Below are 22,118 nucleotides of genomic sequence, written 5' to 3' on the forward strand. Positions count from 1 at the left end.
CCATGATTTCAGGAGTAGATTCCTTAACGCCTCTCACCCATTTAGCCCATCTCCACATCCTCGCCAACATCTGTCATTGCCTGAGTTGTTAATGTTAGCCATCTGACAAGCGTGAGGTGGTATCTCTTATGGTTTTGATTTGTATTTCCCTGATGATGAGCGATATTGAGCATTTTTTTCATGCATCAGTTGGCCATCTGGATGTCTTCTTTGGGGAAGTGTCTATTCATGTCTTTTGCCCATTTCTTCACTGGATTATTTTTTTGGGTGTTGAGTTTGATAAGTTCTTTATAGATTTTGGATACTAAGCTTTCATCTGATACGCCATTTGCAAATATCTGCTCCCATTCCGTCGACTGCCTTTTAGTTTTGCTGACTGTTTCCTTCCCTGTGCAGAAGATTTTTATTTTGATAAGGTCTCAGTAGTTCATTTTTGCTTTTGCTTCCCTTGCCTCTGGAGACATATTGAGTAAGAAGTTGCTGTGGCCTTAAGCCTCCCTGATTTAACGAATCATCTGAGAGTCCAAGGCGGTCAAGACTAACCTCCCTTCCCTGAGCTTCTGTAATATGTATCATTGTACTCAGCACACTGAATTGCAAATACCGATGCTTGTTAATGTGTTTCTCACCCTCTTGGGCTGTAGACACCTTGAGGGGAGGAACTGTTTTACTACTTTTGCTCTTAGAAGAGTGCTTGGCATAGGGTGGGTCCTCAGGAAATAATATGGACCTGATGGGAATGGACGATAAGGTTTGACTTACGGTCGAAGATGAGAAGTTCGGCTCTGCAGCAGTGGGTTTCCCCACTGTCTGCCTATTCTTCAGGGTGCATCTGGGAACAGCCTCTTCTTTCAGATGCCCCTGAGTGCTCCTGGCTGCCCTGCTTTCTCTTCTAAATGTGCACCATATGTTGGGACACAGCCTGGCATTGAATTAAACGCCACAGTAATCTCTCCCCAAATTTTCTATTTCATATAAATATTTCTAAATCATATAGTCATAAGGGGCTTGTACCTAGGCTGCACAAAGAACTCTTTCAAGTCAATAATAAAAAAAAAAACTCAATTTAAAAGTGGGCAAAGAGGGGCAGCTGGGTGGCTCGGTTGGTTGAGCGTCCAACTCTTGATTTCGGCTCGGGTCATGATCCCAGGGTTGTGAGGCGGAACTCCGCCTCAGGCTCCATGCTGAGTGTAGAGCCTGATTGGGACTCTCTCTCTCTTCCTCTGCCCCTCTTTCCCACTCACCCACTCTCTCTCTAAAAAACAAAAACAAAAAAATGGGCAAAGGATCTGAATAGATATTTCTCCAAAGAAGATACACAAATAGCCAAGAAAGCACATGAAAAGATGTTCAGCCTCATCACATTAGTCATCAGGGAAACGCAAAGCAAATCATGATGAACTATCCCTTCGTACACACTAGGTCAGCTGTAATAAAGGAGACTGATAATGAAAAGTATTATAGAAGATTCGGAGAAATTGAAACTCACATAAGGCAGGTGGGAATGTAAAATGGGGCCAATGCATTTGAGGACAGTTTGGCAGTTCCTCAACAGGGTAAAACATATGCTAGTTACCATATGACCCAGCAATTCCACGCCTAGGTGTACAACCCAGAGAAATGAAGACATATGTCTGTGCAAAAGCTTGGACGTGGACAGTCATAGCAGCTTTATCCTTAACAGCTAAAAAGCAGAAACACTGAAAATGGTCAATTGATGAATGAATCAATAAGATTTGGCATCTTGCTACAAGGGTTTATTATTCAGTAATAAAAAGGGAATGAAGTCCTGAGAGGTGGTACAAAATGGAAACACCTTAAAAACAGCACACTGAGTAAAAGAAGCCAATTAAAAAAAAAAAAAAACCCACAAAAAAACCCAGGAAGCCTAATTGTATGGTTCTATTTATATGAAATGTCCAAACAGATAAATTGAAAGTGACAGAAAGTAGATTGCGAGGGTGTTTGAGAAGAAATGGGGAGCAACTGGTAATGGACACCAGCTTTCTTTCTGGGGTGACAGGAATGTTCTAACATTGAGAATGATAATGGCGACACACTCTATGACTATACTACAAACCACTGAATTATACACTTTAAATGAGTGAATTGCATAGTATAAGAATTATATCCCAACTGTGCTGTCATATACCCTTTTGAAAACATAAAGGGGAGAAAGAACACATCTTATTCAGCAAACAGAAGGAGGTCTGGGATGGCCGGTTCATTAAACACAGGCAGAGACAAGTGCAGCAGTTTTGACTGATTTGAATCTAAGGGCACTGACAAGGTGTGCAAAGGGTTTGAATGGCAGATGACATGATCAGATTCACAGTTTGGAAGGATCTCTAAGGTGTTGAAGGAAAGCAGAGGGTAATTACTGTAAGCAGGAATGAAGAGGCTTCTGGAATACTGATGATGTTCTGTTTATTGACCTGCATTCTGAAGACATGAGTGCACTCTGCAAGAATTCAGCAAACTGTACGATGTGTGTGCTTTTCTGTAGATGAGACTTCGGTAAAAAAAAATTTTGGAATAGGAAAAACTCAGAGACTTTTGGATTGGATTAACGAAGGCATTTGCTGCTTTCTAACAGAGCCGACTGATTCCACGCACAGAATCTAAATGGGTTACTAACAATGTGCTTATAAATGCCAATTAATTCTGATTATCACCTGAATACTTTGGCACAAATGTATAATTCATTTGCTTACCGGAGGCTGGCCATGGGAGTGGTCTGTCCCATGGGTCATCAGTAAGGCGTATATTGTCTGTAGGGGATTTAAAACAATAATAAGACAGATTAAGAGTCCGTTTGTTTTTTCACTGTTACCCTGCACTGGAAATTCTAAGCAGTATCAGTGATGAAAAATCTCTTCGTGCCTGGGATGCCGCGATGGGTAGAGGGCCGCTGGGGGAGGAGGTAAGGTTGGATTCCACTCTTCAGGCTCACACTCGCTCAGTCCCACAACCAGTGTTTCTGGAGCACCCAGTCCATCAGGGCTCTAAGTTCTGGAAATACACAAATGAATCATGTCCAGGCCTTTCCTGCTCTTGGGGGAAACAAACACGAAACAAACAATGAAAACACAGTATCCTATGGCGGCACCTTCAAGTTCTGAGAGTCAAGTCGTTTGACTTGACTATTGTTCTAGTCAACAATCCCAGGAACGGAGAGTTGCCTACCCTCACTGTTGCCAGCAATAGGCTCTTCGTGCCTGATGGAGCACAGGCAGTGCCAGGTGGGCATGCAGTCCTGTCCTCTGAAGGTTTAGAGCCTAAGATAGACAAAGCAGACTGGATGGATACCTCAAGACCATAATAACACCAATCAAGCAGCACGTTCCTGGGTCTCTTTGCTGACCACTAGTGTTTCTCACACCTACTAGGTCTCTCTTCCGCCTGTCTCCCTATTCCCTGCTCAGCTCTCACCTCTGCCCTCCATCACCTTTGTTCTCAGAGAGCACCAGCCAGGAGCCCCCTCACCCAGTGCTCTAAATGCCCCTGCGGATGCCAATATGCCTATCCTTGGGGCTCCTCTGAATGAACGCTTCAGGTGATTTGGGGACATACACCTGCTGTGTGCTTATCTGTGGATCAAGCACATGTACCTGCAGCTGCTTGCTTATGTGTGTTCTCAGTAGTCTGGGGGACATTTAGGTTTCTGTGCCCGGATGACAGCATAATAAAGAGAACACATCAGGAGATGTGATTAAGACCCATCTTGTTCCAGAAAGAGCTCTGGTGGACTATTTGGGTGATTAAAGCAAAAGAAGTAGTAGTAGTTAAAGGCAGGGAGAAAGAGATAAGAAAATGGAAGATGGGGGTTGGTGGAACAGGAATCAGTCAGAAAGGAAACCTGCATTTTATAATGAGCTCTCACCAGCTAGGTGAGTAAATCCACATGAGCACCAATGGGTGGATTTCCAAGCGAGGGGCCTTCTGGGTTCCTGCCCATCTGTTTCCTGTCCTCCTGAGGCTCACTAAAGCTCTCAGGCCCGGTTTCCCTGCAGCCTGGCTTGGGTGGGAGATGAAGGTACAGAGATGGGTCCTCTCCCTTCCAGCAATCTTGTTGACTCTTCCCCACTACGGCCATTCTGCCACGGTGGTTTGGCTTTTCTCTCAGGTAAGTACGCTGTGGGAGTTGACTCTTAAAGATTAGCCTGGGAAAGCCCACGAGGAGAGGGGGTGTGCCTGGGGGCAACCGAAGAATGGAAGAGGGATACCTGGCCGAGGGCAGGGCACAGAGAAATGGCCAGGTGACTTGGGAGAATGATTGGAGGTGAGCCTGGGACAGAAAGGGTGAAGGCAACAGAGGACAGATGAAAGCTTGAATGCAAAGGAGAGGTCCAGGACCTAATCCAGGTGCCAATGGAGAGGCATATTTGGGTTTAGGTGAGAACACCAAGTGAGGGCAGGAAGGGCCATGGATCATCCAAGGAGAAAGAACTCCAGTCCACCAAAAATGAAGGCAATGCCTGGATGGAGGTGGTGAGTGTGGTGGTGAAGGTGGTCAGGTTTGGGTGGAGCTAAGCAGAGGAAGCCTTCAGATTCATAGGTATGGGTCTGCCCAGGAAACTGACGAGGCCAGCCCTCAAGTCTAGGGCATAGTATTACCTCCTTTAGAAAGGCTCTATTTTTTTTTTTTTTTTGAAGCTTTTGTCCAAAATATCTCAGGAGGCTTCTGTAAAGCCTGGCAATTCCATATGCTATCATTCCCTAAGATCTCTAGACTTGGTCAGGGACCTCCCACTTTATGAAAAAAGCCACCTTCTTGTTGAGGGTTACTGATGCCTTTGACCTTAGTCTACACTGAGCTGGTTCAGCAGGGGACGGAGAGCAAGTAGAGTCAGAGGGAAGGAACCAGTCCTTGCCTGCCCTCTTTCTTGTCTCTCTTCACCTGAACAAATGCCATCTACTTTGGAATTGCAATAGGGAATTTCTAGATTGGGGGGTCACCTATGGTTGGCTAAGTCATTATAATATTAAGTGTAAGATACTTCAAAATTCAATTGCTTGAGAGAAGGGAGGGGGGCCCACGTGAGGATGGAACGAATCAGAGAAGGAAGATGTGGATTATGAGGTCACGCATGAGTGTGGAAACTGAAATTACTCCAGACTTTCTCGCTCAAAGCTCTTACCATGACCTCTCAGCCACCGAGCTCTCCAATTCTAAGGTTTCTTCATCATGTGAGTTGAAATTGGCCTATGGATGTTTATAGGAGTATTTGGGGCATGTGCTGTGCTTTGTAGAAGGATGTAGAAATCTTTTTGAGTTACTGGTGGGACATACAAAATGTGGCTATTTGGGAAGGTGCTTGGCGGCAGATGACAGTCTAGTTACCAGCTGATAGTTCATGTTTACAGTTGAAGGTCGGAGGGAAGTGGCCCAGGAGAGAATGAAGGAGAGAGAAAGCTCTTAATGGCTTACAGCATCTGAGATCCTGATACATAAGAAGATACAAACAAAGGAATGTAAATCTGGATTCTGTCTCTTTAGTTTTCCTTTTTAGTAAACCTGTATTCTTCAGAACAAGCACAGCCAATTCTCAGACCCAAGGGACACCTGTAGTGGAATTCTACCTGCTGGAGAGAGCAGCGGTGTTTAATGAGAGCTGGGAACCGGGCCTCGGTGCCTGTGAAAAAGAGGGGTAAGTTCTCACCCACGAACGTACACTTGCCAGCTAGGCCCAAAGGGTTGTAGAAATTGCCATGCTTCTCTCGACATGAGTGGAGAAAACCCATGTACTGATATACTGAAAGCAGGCGTGTGGGGGAATCTGCAAAATCTTGGAATCCAGGAAGCCACGGACATGGGCATTTTCAGGCCTGACTGAAAATGGCATGTTTCTGACTCAGCTTCCTGCTAGTGTGTACTTGCACTTGCCCATGATTATTTTGCTTCCGGTCTAACTGGGGAATTGAAGAGCTTGGAGACTCTGGAGGAATACCTAGGATACATGAAGAGTTCCTGCTAGAAAAAAATTCCCTGTGTGAAATAACACCATCCACCACATGGAGAGGCCACAATTGGCCTGTATGAGAATGCATCCCTCCTTGGGAACTAAACTGCCAGTTGGGGAGCCACAGCTGGGTACCTGTGTGACTGGGTAACTCCCATGGGTTCCCATGACCTCAAGCTACTCAGCCCTGACGCCAGCCGATTGTATGGGATTGGTCATCAGGGGAATAGATGAGAGAACACATTGGATCATTGTTTTTCACTGCTGGAAAAACACCTGAAATCTAGAGCCAATTGAACCTTGCCTATTCATTATCTTAAATATCATCATATGTAAATCGGCTGGCTGGTAGCTTTCTATGAGTTTAAATGTTGAACTGCCTGACAATCATCTCTAAACTTGCCCTTGCTCCTCGTTCCGTGGAGAGCTCAAGCCTTCTGACCACTGCCTCTGTTCTGCAGTGTCCAGTCGGTCATGTGGGAACCTCTCGCATTGAATTCTCCTTGAAGTTATTAATAATAGGTAACGTATTCTGTACTCACATGAGCCAGACTCTGTGCTTCAGGTGTCCTGTGACTGGGTCTTTCATTGTAAATGGCTGGTATTGTTGCTTTTTATAAATGAGGCTCATGAAATGCGGAGAGACCAGATAATTTGCCTAAGGTCACACCATTTGTAGGTGGTAGAGCCCAGGTTCAAGTCCAGGTCTGTCAAGCTCTGATTTCCATGATGGTTCTTCTATGCCTGTATGTTCTAAACTAAGGTATCCGCACCTCTGTAACACCAATGGAGAAAATGGTTTGTTTGTCGATCAAATGTTAAGTAAGCATCTGCCATGATGTAGGCAATATTCTAGATCAGGTATTGTTAGACTTCTCTAGAAAAAGTGAGGCGGTAAATATTTCTGGCTTCATGGGTTATATATACGGTCATGGTCATGATGATTCAACTCTGCCATTGTCATTCGAAAGCAGTTGTAGACAGTGTGTGGCTGTGTTCTAATAAAACTTTATTTACCGAAGCAGGCTGTGGGCCGGATTTGGCCCACGAGCTGTGCTCCAGCTCTTGGCACTGGGATGGTTGTAGCAAAAAGAAAATTCGCAAAAATGCTTCTGTGTGGACCTTCTGTTCTAGAGAGGGGAGACGCTTGGTTTCCTGGCCTGTTATCATGTCAAAACGGTCATCGAGTCTTGGAGGCTCAGAGGCCTTAGGGGGAATGTGGTCCAGCACTCTCCTCATAGGCAGCCCCCCGCCCTGGCACCTCTTCTGGTGTGTGGTCCTGCCTTCTGTGTGAGTGCAATGGTGTTGGAGGAGATCACCCCTCCCCTCTCCCTGTTCCTTCCAGAGGCCCTTCTTATCTGCGTCAATCTGACCCATTCATCCTTTCAGGCAAAACCCTCACAGGCCCTTTAACTGCTCCGCAGATGAGAAATAACTTAAAGGAGAAGCAAGGAGCTCTGTCCCCAGCATCCAGGCTGAATCACTAGGATGCAATGCTGGTAGCGACCAAGATGGTCACCATAGCTATACACAAACAATGAGAAGCAGTGAGGCCATTTCTCAAAGAGAGCGAGCCAATCTGGTGCTGAGACCGTGGGAGGTAGAAGACCACTGCGGGGCCACAGTCAGGAAGGCTTGTTCCTGTCTCTCTCCCACTCTGTGACCTCAGGCAAGTAAGTCATTTCCCCTCCCTGGGTCTCAGCTTCCTCATTTGCAATGTGGAAACTGGCTGAGGCCCTTTGAGCAGTGGTAATTCTAGAATTCTGTAACAGGTGGCTCTCAATAGACCTGTTGCCACCTTACTGCTGGGGATGACCTACCCCTCACCCAGACAGCACCCCTCTTCCAGTAGCAGTCCACAAGATCTGCCCTCCTGTCCACTCTATATTCAACTCCATTATTCTGTTTCAAGAATTGCTTTGTGTTCCCCAAGTCTGCGTTAACTAATGTCTGATATGTTATCTGTGACTACCAGTGGCTTATGTCAATTAAGCTTTTTTTCTATTGTTCCACATCTGTGAGCAGAATGTTGTTTCGGGGCCTCAGATCAGCTGTTTGTAAACTCACAATGCTAAACCTACCCTCTCTCAGAGCTCCCGGGTAACTCAGCCAATTACGTGTCTGTTGGCACAGGTCATGATCTCTCGGTTTGTGGGTTTGAGACTCATATCAGGCTCTGTGCTGACAGCGCAGAGCCTGGAGCCTGCTTTGGATTCTGTGTCTCACTCTCTCTGCCCTTCCCCCCTTGCCCCACTCACACTCTGTCCCTCTCTCAAAAATAAATATTAAAAAATATTTGTAATAAATAAATAAATAAACCTAACCTCTCCCTTCTGTCCCTGCCGCTTGGCTCCCAAGAAGTAACTAACTCTATTGGCTTCCTTCTACAGGGACCAGTGGGCCCCCAGGGCCACCCAAGGTGACTTAAGACTCTCTTTCCATCCTGGAGTCAAGGGCTCAGCCACAGGGCAAGAATTTCCTGGTTCCTGGCACCTGGACCTTTGGGAGTTAAATCATCATCTGCCTCTTTGTTCGGTCAAGCAACGCAGTGGCCCTTGAGTTTAAATAGCAACCACAACACAAAACTGAGGGCTCTTAATAAGGTTTCCTGAGCTCAGCAGGTGATATCCAAAATCTAGGAAATGCTGTGAAGTGGGTCCATTTCCCTTCCTGTGAAAAGCTGCTTCTGACAATCTGCATCAAGAGAACAAACATGGCGTAAGGGATTTGGCTAAACCAGCCAGCTAGATGGGTGAGCCATCCATCCATCCTCCTGAGGTTGTGTACGGGTATCAGGTGACCGCCCGAGTCAGGGGCTGTGGGTGGGAGGTTCTAGTTTGGCTGGAAAATAAACGTGGTGAGGAAAGAGAGCGCACCACTTCCATCAGCAGCGTATCTGTTATGTCATCATGGAACAATGATTTATTCTTTCTAAGCCTCTTATAATTATTTCCAGAAGCATCGGTAAATCCTAGCAAAGCACTCAGGTTCTGGAGATGAATCATTGTGGGTTTTTCTCTTGGTCCTGCTATTTACTCACGGTGTACCCTGGGCCAGGATTCTTAATTTCTTAAAGCCTCTGTTTTCTTCTACAGAGATGGCGATGATAATACCTACTTCCTCGCAACTGATGATTAAGGGATATAACAAACATAATAGTCTTCAATATATTGCTGTGAACATCATGCGTTTTACTGGTTGTTCAAAATATCGACCCAGTTGCTCACCATATAACAAACCTTCAATAAATGTCATGGGATTAAGTTAGAAACTCTGGGTGAGATGGTCCAACTGTTGCTTATAAAATCCCGGGCAAGAGATGAAAGAGGTCTTTGCTGAACTTCCATCAGTCAACAAACCTCTATTCTCTCTGGGTTACATCTAATGCTTCCAGAAGTTCAGAGCCTCAGAAGACGTGTCAAGTTTAGAATTCGGTAGAGAACGTTCATGCAGAAGGAATCCCAGAGATCGGACACTGAGTTAGCCCACAGAGAGAACAACCACCTACTCAAGGTCGTATGGCAGGTTGGTGGCAGAGCGGGGATTAAGTACCATTGTGTGGACTCCATCTAGCGCACATGCTTTCGCTGTCGCTGTACACCTCTCCTCTCTGAAAGCCTGGACCGTGTGACCGAATCCACTCAGGCCATTGGCACCAAAGCCCCGGTAACCTTTGTGCGTTAGAAGTCAGGTCCAGAACAGAGATAGGAGGGAGCTGGGGCAGGATGGCGGGTGCCTCAAGAAAGAGGAGAGGCAGGTCTGTAGGCCTTTCTCAGCGTGAACTCCCACCCTGTTCCCCACACCCTACCCTGGGCCCTCCCTCCTCCCACAGCACCTGTTTCTATGTTTCAATGTCTGGGACCTCAGAATCCTGACTTGTCCAGTCCATATGCCATATACATTCATGGGAGAACTACCATGAATTTGCCAGAAAGTCACTTTAAGGGCAGCTTTGAAACTTTGACTGACTCTATTATTTTCACACCTTTGGCCTTAGAAACTTTCAACTCAAATCAGCTGGCTCTTCTCCCTCTCTAAACTGGTCATCTTCCCTGGAAGTTTCTTTGCCAACATTTTCTAGTTCTCAAGCACCTTCTAACCTCTCCCAGTTCCTCCTGGGTGGTGCCACTCGGTAGGGGTCTTATCACTAGGTGCCGGTGTAGGGGGATCAACTACCAGCCCCATCTCTCTTCCAAGACTTGCGCTACCTCGCGAAGGCTGCCTGGGATGGGCTTGCGGACAGCTTTCGAGAAGCAAGGGACACCAAGAAAGAGGCTGCTAAATCTGGGGCGGAGTTTTCTGGCCTTGGAGTCAATTATTCCTGGCAAAGAGCTACTAGAGGAGCAGGTCTCTTGGGTTAAATATCCAGCTTTGCGATCAGTACTGCCCTCTTTTTACGTATGAATTCTAGTGTTCGCATTCAAGGCCTTAAGAAAGAGTTTTTTCCACGATTTCCAGATGGGACGTTTTCCCCTCCCATGCATTTTCCCAACAGGTATTGCACAACTTTTACGCGAGCAGAGGCCACGGGGACTGTGAAGTACGACTCTGCCCTGAAGATCTCTTACACCGGCTCCCTCCCAAGCAAACGGATGAATTCCAGACAGTGGAGAAGTTCAGGGACAGTCGTGTGTACAAGGTGTTGTGGGGGATCCCCCCTCAAGGGCACCAGCCTTGCCTGGGGATGAGGGTAATGCCTCGAACAGCATGGTGAGTGGAGGAAAGGGAGCCCAGGAAGCAATGGGGCCAGACAGCCCAGGGAGGATGTGCAGGAATGGGCTGGGCTGGGCAGTGCTGGAGAGCGAGGCCAGAGAGGAGGATGGGAGGCAGCTGAGGCCAGGCGGGTCTTAGAGAGCCCAGGCAGCTACTCAGAGACAAAAGCCACACTGGCTTATTTATACTGTGATTTCTTATAATTTAAGTACTTAGTTTAATATATTTATTTTGATCATCTAAATATTTACTTAAAGATTGTATTTTAGGGGCACCTGGGTGGCTGAGTCGGTTAAGCATCTGACTTCGGCGCAGGCCGAACTTTTCTTGAGTTCGAGCCCCATGTCAGGCTCTGAGCTATCTCAGAGGAGCCTGCTTCAGATTCTGTGTCTCCCTCTCTCTCTGCCCACCCCCTCATTCTCTCTCTCTTGATCTCAAAAATAAATCATTAAAAAAGATATAAAAATTGTATTTTAATAAGATAAAACCAACACATGCATATAGGAAAAGAAAGAATACATTTCAAATAGGAAAGTGTAAAATGATTCTAAAATTCTCCCACCTTGCCTACTTCCCTGTTTCTGATCATTCTCCACAAGGGAATCATAAATGGCTGACAAGAAATCCTTCCAAGAAAAAGTATGTATACATTATAATATTTGAATGATATATATGCATATTCTTTCTTATTTATACCAGTGATTTTGTGTAACGTTTATGGTTCTGTACTTTGGTGTTTCTCAGTGGATTTTTTTCACCTTATGTATTAGAAATCTTCCTGAATCAGAAGATACTAGTTTTCACAACTGTAGATTTCTCCAGTCATTTATTTAAAGTCACCCTGGGCGTGCCTGGTTGGCTCAGTTGAAGCAAAGCATGACTCTTGATCTCGGGGTTGTGAGTTCAAGCCCCTCACTGGGTGTAGAGATTGCTTAAAAATAAAATCTCTAAGGGCACCTAGGGGACCTGGGTGGCTCGGTGGGTTGAGTGGCCAACTCTTGATACAAGCTTAGGTTGTGAGATCAAGCCCTGTGTCAGGCTAAGCATGGAGCCTGCTTGGGGTTTGCTCTCTCCCTCTCCCTCTGCTCCTCTCTCTCTCTTTCAAAAATAAATAAATAAACAGTAAAAAAAAAATCTCTTTAAAAACTTTTTTAAAAAGTCAACCCTGTTGAGGGACATTTAGGCTCTTTTCAGTTTTTGTCTGAAAGCTGCTACAATGAGCATTTTGGTTGTCCATTCCCCAAATATTTATTGAGCATCTGTATAGGCTGAGCACTATTCTAGAAACCCAGAATATGCTAGTGACATATACTGATGTCCTTTGGTGAGGATATTAAGAAAGTAAAGGGGGAAATTGCAGTTTTTAAAATTTTTTTAAATGTTTATTATTTTTGAGAGAGAGACAGAGTGTGAGTCGGAGAGGGGCAGAGAGAGGGGGAGGCACAGAATCTGAAACAGGCTCCAGGATCTGAGCTGTCACCACAGAGTCTGATGTGAGGCTCAAACTCACAAGCTGTGAGATCATGACCTGAGCTGAAGTTCAGATGCTTAACCGACGGAGCCACCCAGGTGCCCCCAGTTTTAGTTTTGATAGCTATTTTCAGAATACCTGCTGAAAAGATTGCAGAAATCAGTAAGCCCTCTGAGAGCAGATGCAAATGGTTAGTTTTCCCATCCTGGTGGATCCTGATTGAATATCATCCAGCTTCAAAACTGTTGCCAATCTGATAACCAAAAAATGCCTTGCTACTTTGAGTGGCACGGTTAGGAGTCAAACTGAACACCTTGTCTTGCTTATTGACAACTTGTATCTTTTTTTCTATGAACTGCACGTTCCCACTTGCCCTTTTGCTACCAAACCATTTTCTTCCTATGGACTTGCACTCGCTCCTTGTAAACGAAGGAAATTAGTCCCTTGTCACAGATCGCAAACATCTTTTCCAGGCAACCTTTTGTCTTGATGGTATTTTATTGCAACGTTTTCCGGCAGAGTTCAAGTTGCATCTTGAAGGATGAGTAATAATAATAATTACTGGCTCTTGTCTAGGGCTCCAGTGTGGAACACGCTTGTAAGCGCTTCCTGAGCGTTCCCTCATTTCGTTTGTACTGGTGAGCTTGGTAGCAACCCCTTTATCCAGATGAGAAGACTGAGGCATGGAGTTACCCTCGCGCAGGCCCTCGGAGGGGCTGGGGGGCGCGGACGGGATTCCAGATCAGGAAGGGCAGTGTGGCAGGTGGCCTGGGAGAGTCAGCAAAGGCAAGGAGGTGTGAGATGACCCCAAATCTCAGGGGGGTTGTGCGAAAATGTGTTTTGCATAGAGATAGGCTGCCTCTGAATGAAGGGGGCGAGAGGAACCAGGAGGGGCTCCAGAGCAGATGGCGTGACTTCGTGAGGGGTCTCGTTTCCCTACCTGGGGCAGGGTCTCCTTGACCTCGGGGTCCAGGTCCGGACCAGCTGGGATCCAGCATTGTGCACCACGCATCCAGGCAGGTGGGAGACAAAGCAGATGCCCATCATGTCACTGTGCCAGGCCGGTGCGAGGTGGGTTGTAGGCCTTACTTAGCTCAGGACTCAGTGAGCCCTTGTGAGGTCACAGACTGAGGTCCTGGGATCCAGCCTTGGGTGGTCAGCCCTCCTCTCCATAGTCCCTGCTCCGTTCTGTGCAGATGGGCTCTCTGCCTTGTGCCAGTGGCCGCGAATGCTTCTCTGGTCATCGCACAGTGCACGCCAGGGAGGTTCCTGGATCCTGGCGGACTCTGAGGAAAACAGGACCCCATGTATGTCTCTGCCAGAAGGCCACAGGGTCCCTCTAAAAGTCAATATAAAGGGTCTGGGATGGTCTGTCCTCCTGGACGAACATATCTGTGTCCTCCAAACACGGAGGGGACAGGGGCGATGGACAGAAGATTCTGGAATAACCAAACGTCCACCCGGTGCCTTTCTAGCAGTGCTCTGCTCACCTCCAACGTGGCAGGGCTGGGTGGCCTTCCCATAGGCTTCTCATGGTCGGAACTGGAACTGGGGACCTATGGCTTCAGAAGCAGTATGGTAAGGGAGAAAGAGTCCTGGAGAAGGAGCCTCACATTGCAATATGGCAACATCTTCCAGGCCTAAGGACGGGGTACCCTGCCCTCCTGCCCCTGTGCAGACGTTGCTCATCAATCACGGGGTCCTGCCTTCTGAACCTAGATGGAACCTCACTCTCCTTCTCAAAATGGTGGCCCCAGGGAGCACCCCTCCCCGCCCCCCGTTAATTGAGCTCGGCTGTGGAAATGAAACAAATTCGTCATCCCCAACCCAGTGATTTAAAGCAGCAGTTAAAGAGTCACGTAAACCTGGGTCTAAATTCTGGCTGTGGGACCCCCAACAAGTGACCCGGCCTCTCTTGGCCACTGTCCCTCCCTATAACACTGCCCACAGAGCGCATGAAAAGTCACATGTGGTGAGGGTGGGGGTGCCCAAAAGCTCCTTGAAAAATGCAAGGTCCAGTTCTAGGCTCAGTTCTAGGGAGCCTCCGGACGGCTCCCAATTATCTTCCGTGAAAAATTAGAGGAAACGATGAGACCATCTCTGAAGTCCTTTCCAGCTCACTCAGTGGCACTGGGCTGTTTCCCTCCCACCCACTGACTGATTCCTTCAAAGACCTTTTCCTGCCTGCCCCTTGGGACTGGGCAGGCACTGTTCTAGGCTCTAGAGCCAAGGCCCTGTCTTCTGGCAGCTTACATTCTAGCAGGTAGAAGCACCGTAGAGAAAAATAGAAGTGGGTGACTGGGGAGGGAGGGCCCAGGGCAGATCCCTGGGCTGCTGATTGAGAGACGAGAAAGGAAAAGTCAAGAGAGAGCTGAGGCTGGGGGGCAGCCCTTTGCCCAATCAAAACACTTGGGAATTATAAGCCTGCATAATTCTCCCTCCCAGTCTACCAGGGAGTAAGAACTCCTCCTCTGAAGAGGGCCGTGGGTGGCCCTGTTGACTCAGAAGTGGACACAGCCACAGCACACGCATACATGCCCCGCAACCTTCCCCCTGCAGGCACAGGGTCCCCTTGTGCAATCAGGGGCTTCTGCTCACTCACTGCTGCTCGAGGGCAGAGACTATGGCTCCTCAGCAGGGAGAGTGGGGAGCAGAGCCTCTTTGGGTCCATCCCACAGGCCCTCCCCTTACTTGGCCAAGCATCACGCTGCACGCAGGGCATTCCAAGTGCCATCTTCTTCCGACGGACGCGGTCTCTGTGTCAGCAAGATGGTTGTCTTCCCCTCCCTCCCCTCCCCCTCTCCAGAACTCCGTGCACTGTTCGAAGCTAGCAAGGTGTCCTGCTACCAGGAAGTGGCAACCCCTAAGGACAGACGGGACAGAGGGCAGGAGGACCCAGCGACAGAGACAGTGGGACCCTGTCGCTGTGTTGCACAATTCAAGGGGCTCACCCTTTAACACTCTTTCTACTTAAGTGGCTTCCCCCTGAAGTTGGGTCTCCAGGTGGCCCTGAGGTGGACTTTGAGAATGTAAAGGCATGATAAGATGGGGGTGGGGAGAAAACGTCTTACTCCATTTTTGGTAAGGCTGTGTGTGTGTGTGTGTGTGTGTGTGTGTGTGTGTGTGTGTTGGTGAGTAGACAATGGGGATGGGGGAATGCTCAGACCCTGAATTCTTTTCAAGGAGAGAGATGGTAAGGAACCTACTCAATTCGACCCTATTATCAAGTCTCACAGGAAAGAAGAGAGGATGAGGATTATGGCTGCCAATTTAGGTGACATGAGGCAGTCGCCTCAGGGCCCTGCAGGCAGCAGGAGACTGCAAAAAGCACTTCCCTGGCCGTGGACAGCCATCAGAAAACCTCCTCTGTGAGGGGGGCCGTCCTCACAGGAGACATGGCAACAGGGCCTTAAAAAGGCCACTGGGATGATCACACCACAAATCGCAGAAGTGAGGGAGAAAAGAGAAGGCGCCAGATTTTCATCTGAACTGGTGAGTGTCCTGGGTGGGGGTGGGGAGGACTTCTGGAAGTGAGGGCGTTGCAAGCAATGGTCAAGCAGGGCCAAAGGGCAAAATCCAGACCCAAGAGGGAAAGGGCTACCGAGGATGGGTCCATAACAGGGCTCTGTATTTTCTATTCACTGAGCATCCAGCCAATGCCAGGAACCATTGAAGCAACCTAGCTTGGTGATCTCACTTAATTCCTGCATCAGCTCTGTGAAGCTGTCATCCCCATTTTAACAGACTGGGAAATCAAGGCACAGGTGGCTTAAGCAGCTTGCCCAGAACTTCTCAGCTCGTAAACAGTGAGCTCGTGCTCAATAAACACTGGATAACTGAATGGTAAAATCATTGATAATTGGTAATTGAATTGATAAGAGTGAGAGGAGCACCTGGGTGGCTCAGTCCGGTAAGCATCCGACTTCGGCTCAGGTCATGATCTCGCGGTCCATGGGTTCGAGACTCACGTCCACCTCTGTGCTGACAGCCCAGAGCCTGGAGCCTGCTTAGGATTCTGTGTCTCCCTCTCTCTCTGCCCCTCCCCCACTTACGCTCTGTCTTTCTCTCTCTCTCTCTCTCTCTCTCTCAGAAATAAACATTTAAAAAATTAAAAGAACGAGAAATTTCTCTTCCTCTTGAAAGAGTTTAAGAAGGTCCTAGATCCTTGGACATGGCTTGTCAGTAATTTGTTCATCACAGTATTTGGCCAAACCTCATAAACTCTTACAGAAAATGGCAGGAACTGAAGATGAAGAGAGTAAGTGGTGGGATTTGTTAACCAACGAATGTGCCCCTGAGCCGGCCTCCCATGCCTCTATTTGGTCAAACGTTCTTTTAATTTCTGACTCTGAATGAGCCAGGCTGGGAGAGTGGACGGGAGTGTAGGATGACAGAATGAGAAGTCCCAGAAGTGGCCGGGATGATGAACTAAATGAACAGGGTGAAACTGAACAAGGTTAAAGGTAAAGCCTTGCCCCTGAGGCTCAAAAAGCTAGCTGCGTTGTTATAACCAGCGTGGGGTGGGGGTGGGGGACAGACACAGCAGAAGCTTTGATGAGGCCCTTAGGACGGAAGAGGAGGCCACACTCAGTCTGAGTTGTCAAAGGAACGTGGCTCCTTAAGATCGGAAGGTAATCTGAGGTCGCGTTGACAGACGAACAGTAGCCCAGTGGGAGGTCCCGTAATAGTTCACATTGTTTGGACCCCATTTGGAGCAGTTTGGTTTTAAGCACATTCAAAGAGGGCCGCACAGCCCAGTGCTTGACACACAGGGACCATTAAAGTGTTGGTATATGTTAGTTTCTGATGAGTTACACTTACAGAAGCCTGATAGTGGAGGAGATTGCTTTCAGAGGCTGTGAGCATGGTATGTGTGAGGCATGCCGTCACTAGGTTGGGGACTGGAGTCAGTGATCTCCAATATCTCCCTTCTTCCACCTTCATCTCCAGGAATCACCTGACCTCATCCTCTCTTAGTCTCAGGCCATATGATTTGGGTAAATCTGACCCCACCTCCCAGACCCAGAAGGTGGCAGGAGACCAAAGCCTGGCCCGCATGTCCCTTCCCTGGTCATGATGATCTGTTCAGGGACATGCCTGTGACCCAAACCAGCCCAACAGCAGCTTCAGGATGGGGCTGAACGTACTGTGGGAAGGAAGGTTTCTTTCTCTTGAGATTGCTAATCTTAATCCTGGAGATCTCGGTGGCATTATTTGAGAAAGAAGTCAAGAGAGAGAAAAGTAAATTTGAGAGATGGGGAGAAACAAATTCCTAAGAACATTCTCTTAACAATTAGACCCAGCTCTTCCTGAAACCCTCCTGGACGTTTAAGGTACTTAACTCAATAAATCCCCCTTTTCCTCCAAGTCTGTGTGGGCTCAGGCTCTGCCTCTTGGGAGCCAAAAAGAAATGGCCAAGCCTTGGTTTTCCTTGTTAGGAGGATAGTAATCTGCAGGAAGTTGGGGGACATCACAAATCCCTTTGGGCAATTCCAGCTGAAACCAAAGACCGCCTATGACTGTGGGTCTATGGGAGCCCCCCACTGAGATGCGCCCAACGGAGCCCAGTTATTCCATAGGACCACGGGAGACCACGATGAACTGGCACAGATAGCTGTGCTGGGTAACTAAAACACCCATCTAATGGTGGAGCCTTTGAGAAGATTCCAGCAGGCACTGTAAAAGCCTCCAGCCCAGGCTCCCATTTTGTTTCTGGGCTATTTGGTGGCAGAGAGTGTACAGTGACTCTAACTGCAGTCCTTTACAATCTCTTTGTCTACTCTCTTATCAGTGGTTAGGATGACAGCCCTTCTTACATTCTGAAGCATTTCTTTTATTTTTGTCCCTCATCCCATTCACCTCCCTTTTATTCACCCAATCTGCATGCACACACCTTCAGCGGTGCTCGTGGTAGTCAGGGGTCCTATTCCGACGTCAGGTCAGTCCTTTTCACCTTATTTCAGGGAGGAATTCAATCAGAGAAACTCTTTTGTTCCTTGGAGTCGCTGTTATTTATAGAAGTTACTGATTAGATAAAATCTGTGAAGTTGAAATGTACGTACCCATGGGTTTAGGAATCCTACTGATAAGCATTTATTCTTATAAACTTATAAAAGTTTGCTAAGATATCTACATAAGGCTGATAAGTAGAGCATTTTTGTAATTGGGGGGGAAAAAAGAACAAATTGTCCAGCCATAGAGACTGGTTGAGTAAACTATGGTACCTCTAAATGTGGGATCTGTGAAGTCAGTTTTTTTTTTTTTTTTTTTACAAAAGAGATGAATCTATGTGTGGATCTGGAAAGAGCTCTGGGGTATATTATGAAGTGGAAACCACACTCCTACCACATTGCATAACTCTGGTGGGCGCTGTTCAGGCTGCATGCTATGGCAATGCAGCCCTCACTCGGGGCACCCGAAAATGCAGCGGGGTTACCGTCCCAGAGAGGGGTGCAATCCTCAGGCTATTCTGGTGTTAAAAATATTTAAGCACAGGGGCACCTGAGTGGCTCAGTCAGGTGAGTGTCTGACTTTGGTTCAGATCATGATCTGGCGGTTCGGGAGTTCAAGCCCCACGTTGGGCTCTGTGCTGACAGCTCAGAGCCTGGAGCCTGCTTCAGATTCTGTGTGTGTGTGTGTGTGTCTCTCTCTCTCTCTGCCCCTCCCCCATTCACACTGTCTTTCTCTCTCTCTCTCAAAAAATAAATAAACAGTAAAGAAAAATTTTTGAAAATATTTAAGCACAAACAGATATGTAGTGCTATACATAAATGTTTTTCCCCTGCAAGAGAAAAAAAGAAAATTTTCAAAGTGGTGCCTTGGAGAGAGAAATAAGCAAGGTGGGTGGTGTTTCGCTTTTAAATGTCTATCTTTTTGTCCACGTATATTATCCAATCAGGTACTCGATTCCATTAACCATCTACAGATATTTTCTAGGGGTGGCAGAGAGAGGGTGATGGGCCATGTCTGTTTCAGTGTTTAGGCTTCTATATGCGTTTTCAAACCCTAATGTGCGACCTTCTCCCCCCCGCCCCCCCCCGCCCCAGAGAAACCGCTAAGCTTTACTCTCTACCAAGCCTGATTTTTGGAGATGCTCCAAGGCGAAGTATCCATTTTTCTCACGCGAAGCATAACATTGCTCCTGTTACAACATCTCCTCCTGTGATGTGCTTGTTTCTGCTTGTGCAAGAAGCCCTAACATCCTTGGGTGAGTGCATATTTTTGTCCCCCACTGGAATGGGGGCTGGGCTAGCAGGTGGGTGACAGCTTCTGTAGAGAGGCACTGCTCCCCCCCCCGCCCCCGCCTTGGTCCCTGCCAGGTGGCCCAGGCCGTCAGCCCTCAGACTCCCCGGTGCTGATCCCTACATGCCAACCCCCAGGGCTTGTTTGGGAAGAGGGAGATGAGTCAGCACATTTGCCCAATGAGGCTGGCCTGGCGCCAGCACAATGCCTTGCCGGGATTCAACTGCCTGGCTCCAGCGGTAACTGGCATCTGGGGTCACAGCCGCCTCTCGGGTTCTAGAAATGAGCTCATCTCCTTTGGCTGCTCTGGGGAGACAGACGCCAGGGGAAGGGTAGGGCTGCCTCCTCACCAGCGCCTCAGGGAGCGGGAGGGACCGGGTACAGTCTGAGGGGTCCCGACTCCTTATGTGACACCACGTTGCAGGCAAGGGCAGCTCTGGATATGGCCCCTCTGCAGCCCCAGCAGACGAGGGCTCCGTCCCACATATTTCTCAGTAAGATCCTCTTTTCTATCCTCCGAGAAGCAGCGGAGGTCCTCAGCTAGCAAAAGACGAAGGACTGGAAGCATTAAACATTCAGGTAAATCAGTGAGGTGAGAGACACCCTCACTGCTGTCCCCAATCACTGTCTCTTTAAAGCTTCTTCTCCCAATGGTCGATGGTCGGTGGGGCTCCAGGACCTTACCTCTCGCACCCTGTGCACCTGCTCCTGCCCCAGCGCCTCTCCGATCAAGTTTATGCCCCCCTCTAGGCTCTTCACAAATCAACCAAAGAAAAGACTGGAATGAATCCTCTTTGTCCTCAGGGTCCCTTGAGCTCTCTTTGGCCTGGCGGTCCCTCCGGCTGAGGAAAGCCCTCTCTTAACCCCACTATGGTTTGACCTTCAGGGTTAGCTGAGGGTCCCCCAAGGAACGTTGTTGCTTCCCACGGTTTCCCTCATTTGGGGGCTCCTTTCCAGACGCAGTGTTCTTGTCCTTCAGGGAAACAGGCCCCCGAGATTTCAGACATATGGGGGGGCCTCCATTCTCAGAATTCAGAAAAACATACTGCCACAGGTGGTCCTGTTCCTGGGGACCCCACTTCAGAAGGGATCGGTCCCAGCGTCCAGAGACCACAGACGGCGGTACTGTCAGGGACGTGAGGGGGAAAACAACCTTAGTGGCTGAGGTCTGTCAGGGGTGATGCATAGGAATGTCCATCTTCCATAGTCCTCTCGACAACCCTGAGTGGGAACATTTTCACCCTTCTGTTCCACAGAAGAGGGAACAGAAGTGCAGGCATTTAGGGACTTGTTAGGGTCACATAGCTGAGAGAGAGCCCCGTCTGCCCACCTGCAAACCAATGACTGCCTCTTTCTGGCCGCACGAGGTGACACTACAGACTGGAAGAGTAACCGGTCCTTGGTCAGAGAATCCGATCGAGTGTTCGGACAGACCCCCTTGCCACCCCCACAGGTGCCCCATGACCCGCTGTGTGTTTCACTCACAATGGCGGCTCCGTGCCAACACCGCGAGCAGACGGCGAGTCCCTACCTGCGACACATGCCATTCCTGCCCGGATCCAAATTCCCACCGGAGTCTGGCAAAGAGGATTGAAAGGACGACCGAAGGAAGCGGCAGAGCCCTTTCCGGAGGCTCCACAATTCAGGGCCTTTCAGCCAAAGGCCCAGCTCACTCATCCCTTCCCATGTCGGTGGGCCTCACTGGTGGAAGACCACTGTCGCTGAGGGCTGCATGGGCCCTGGACTCAGAACCTTTCCCCACTCACGATGATGGGGCTGCGGGACCACACAAGGGGCTACCGTGCCCCCTAAAGCGCCACCCTCTGGGTAATGACAGCAATGGCTGTGGCCGCTTAGGAAAGTCCCTTGCATGCCTGGCTTTTGGCCCTGTGGTTACCATGAAGAGGCTAGAATGGAGTCTCCGGGGTCCCCACTGGGGCCGAACCATTGTCAAAGTCAAAGCCAATTTTCAAATAGAGTCAGCCCTCAACTATTCATAGACTAAACAGGTTTAATCTGTACCTCCGCTTTCTCCTCGTCCTTCTTTTTGCCAGCAATGTTTTCGCTCTTCTCCGTGATATGCCCACCGGCACAGGAAGCGGTGGAGGCCTTCGGATTAGTCAGCACCCAGACCCATTAGCGATCCCAGTAAAGGGCTTAAGCAGCAGTTTGGGCAGAATATGGATTTTGAATAACCTTGCTGAGCTCATCCCCGCTAATCATGGAGAAGAGACCATGCCTTGAGTGCTTTGAGCCCTTCTGCTAAGTCTTGCTGGGAGAAGAAATAGAAGGACTGATCTCCACCCCCAGGGAGTGGGGTCCCAGGCTGAGGCTGGTCAGGATGAGAGGGCAGGCCATTCCCCAACCCCGCGCTGTCTCGCCTGGTAGACCCACGATGCCAGTGTGCACGTACCCAGAACCTTCCAAGACCTGCCTCTTGTGGCAGACGGAGAAAATGACTTTTGAAGTAAATGAAGCACCCAGAGGTTTCCTCTCTCGAGTGGCTGTGGTTTATATTCCCCAACCAAATAAGTCAGCAAATAAAATATGGAAAGTGGTTTCAAAAAGTTGAAATCACCTGAACTCACTTCCTGTAGAAGTTGTCATGTCTTTCCTAGCAGACAAGAAGACTGTCGAGGCTCAAGCTGGGTTGTATTTCCACAAACCACCGCCATAGCCTCTCTTTATATTATTAATAATAATAAATGCTAACAGATTGATATGGAAGT

The 22,118-nt window shown here is 48.3% G+C and overlaps 1 long non-coding RNA gene across 1 annotated transcript; it reads left to right on the top strand.

The window, feature by feature from the left end:
- The first annotated feature begins 10,557 nt into the window (after positions 1-10,557).
- LOC120238778 lies at positions 10,558-22,021 on the top strand. Its single transcript, XR_005530311.1, has 4 exons — positions 10,558-10,673; positions 19,194-19,354; positions 19,814-19,968; positions 20,843-22,021. It is a non-coding gene; the product is annotated as an uncharacterized LOC120238778 (long non-coding RNA).
- Positions 22,022-22,118: the final 97 nt, after the last annotated feature.

The sequence above is a fragment of the Hyaena hyaena genome, unplaced genomic scaffold (genome assembly GCF_003009895.1).
Source record: "Hyaena hyaena isolate Hyena2069 unplaced genomic scaffold, ASM300989v1 scaffold_217, whole genome shotgun sequence".
Classification (NCBI taxonomy): Eukaryota; Metazoa; Chordata; class Mammalia; order Carnivora; family Hyaenidae; genus Hyaena; species Hyaena hyaena.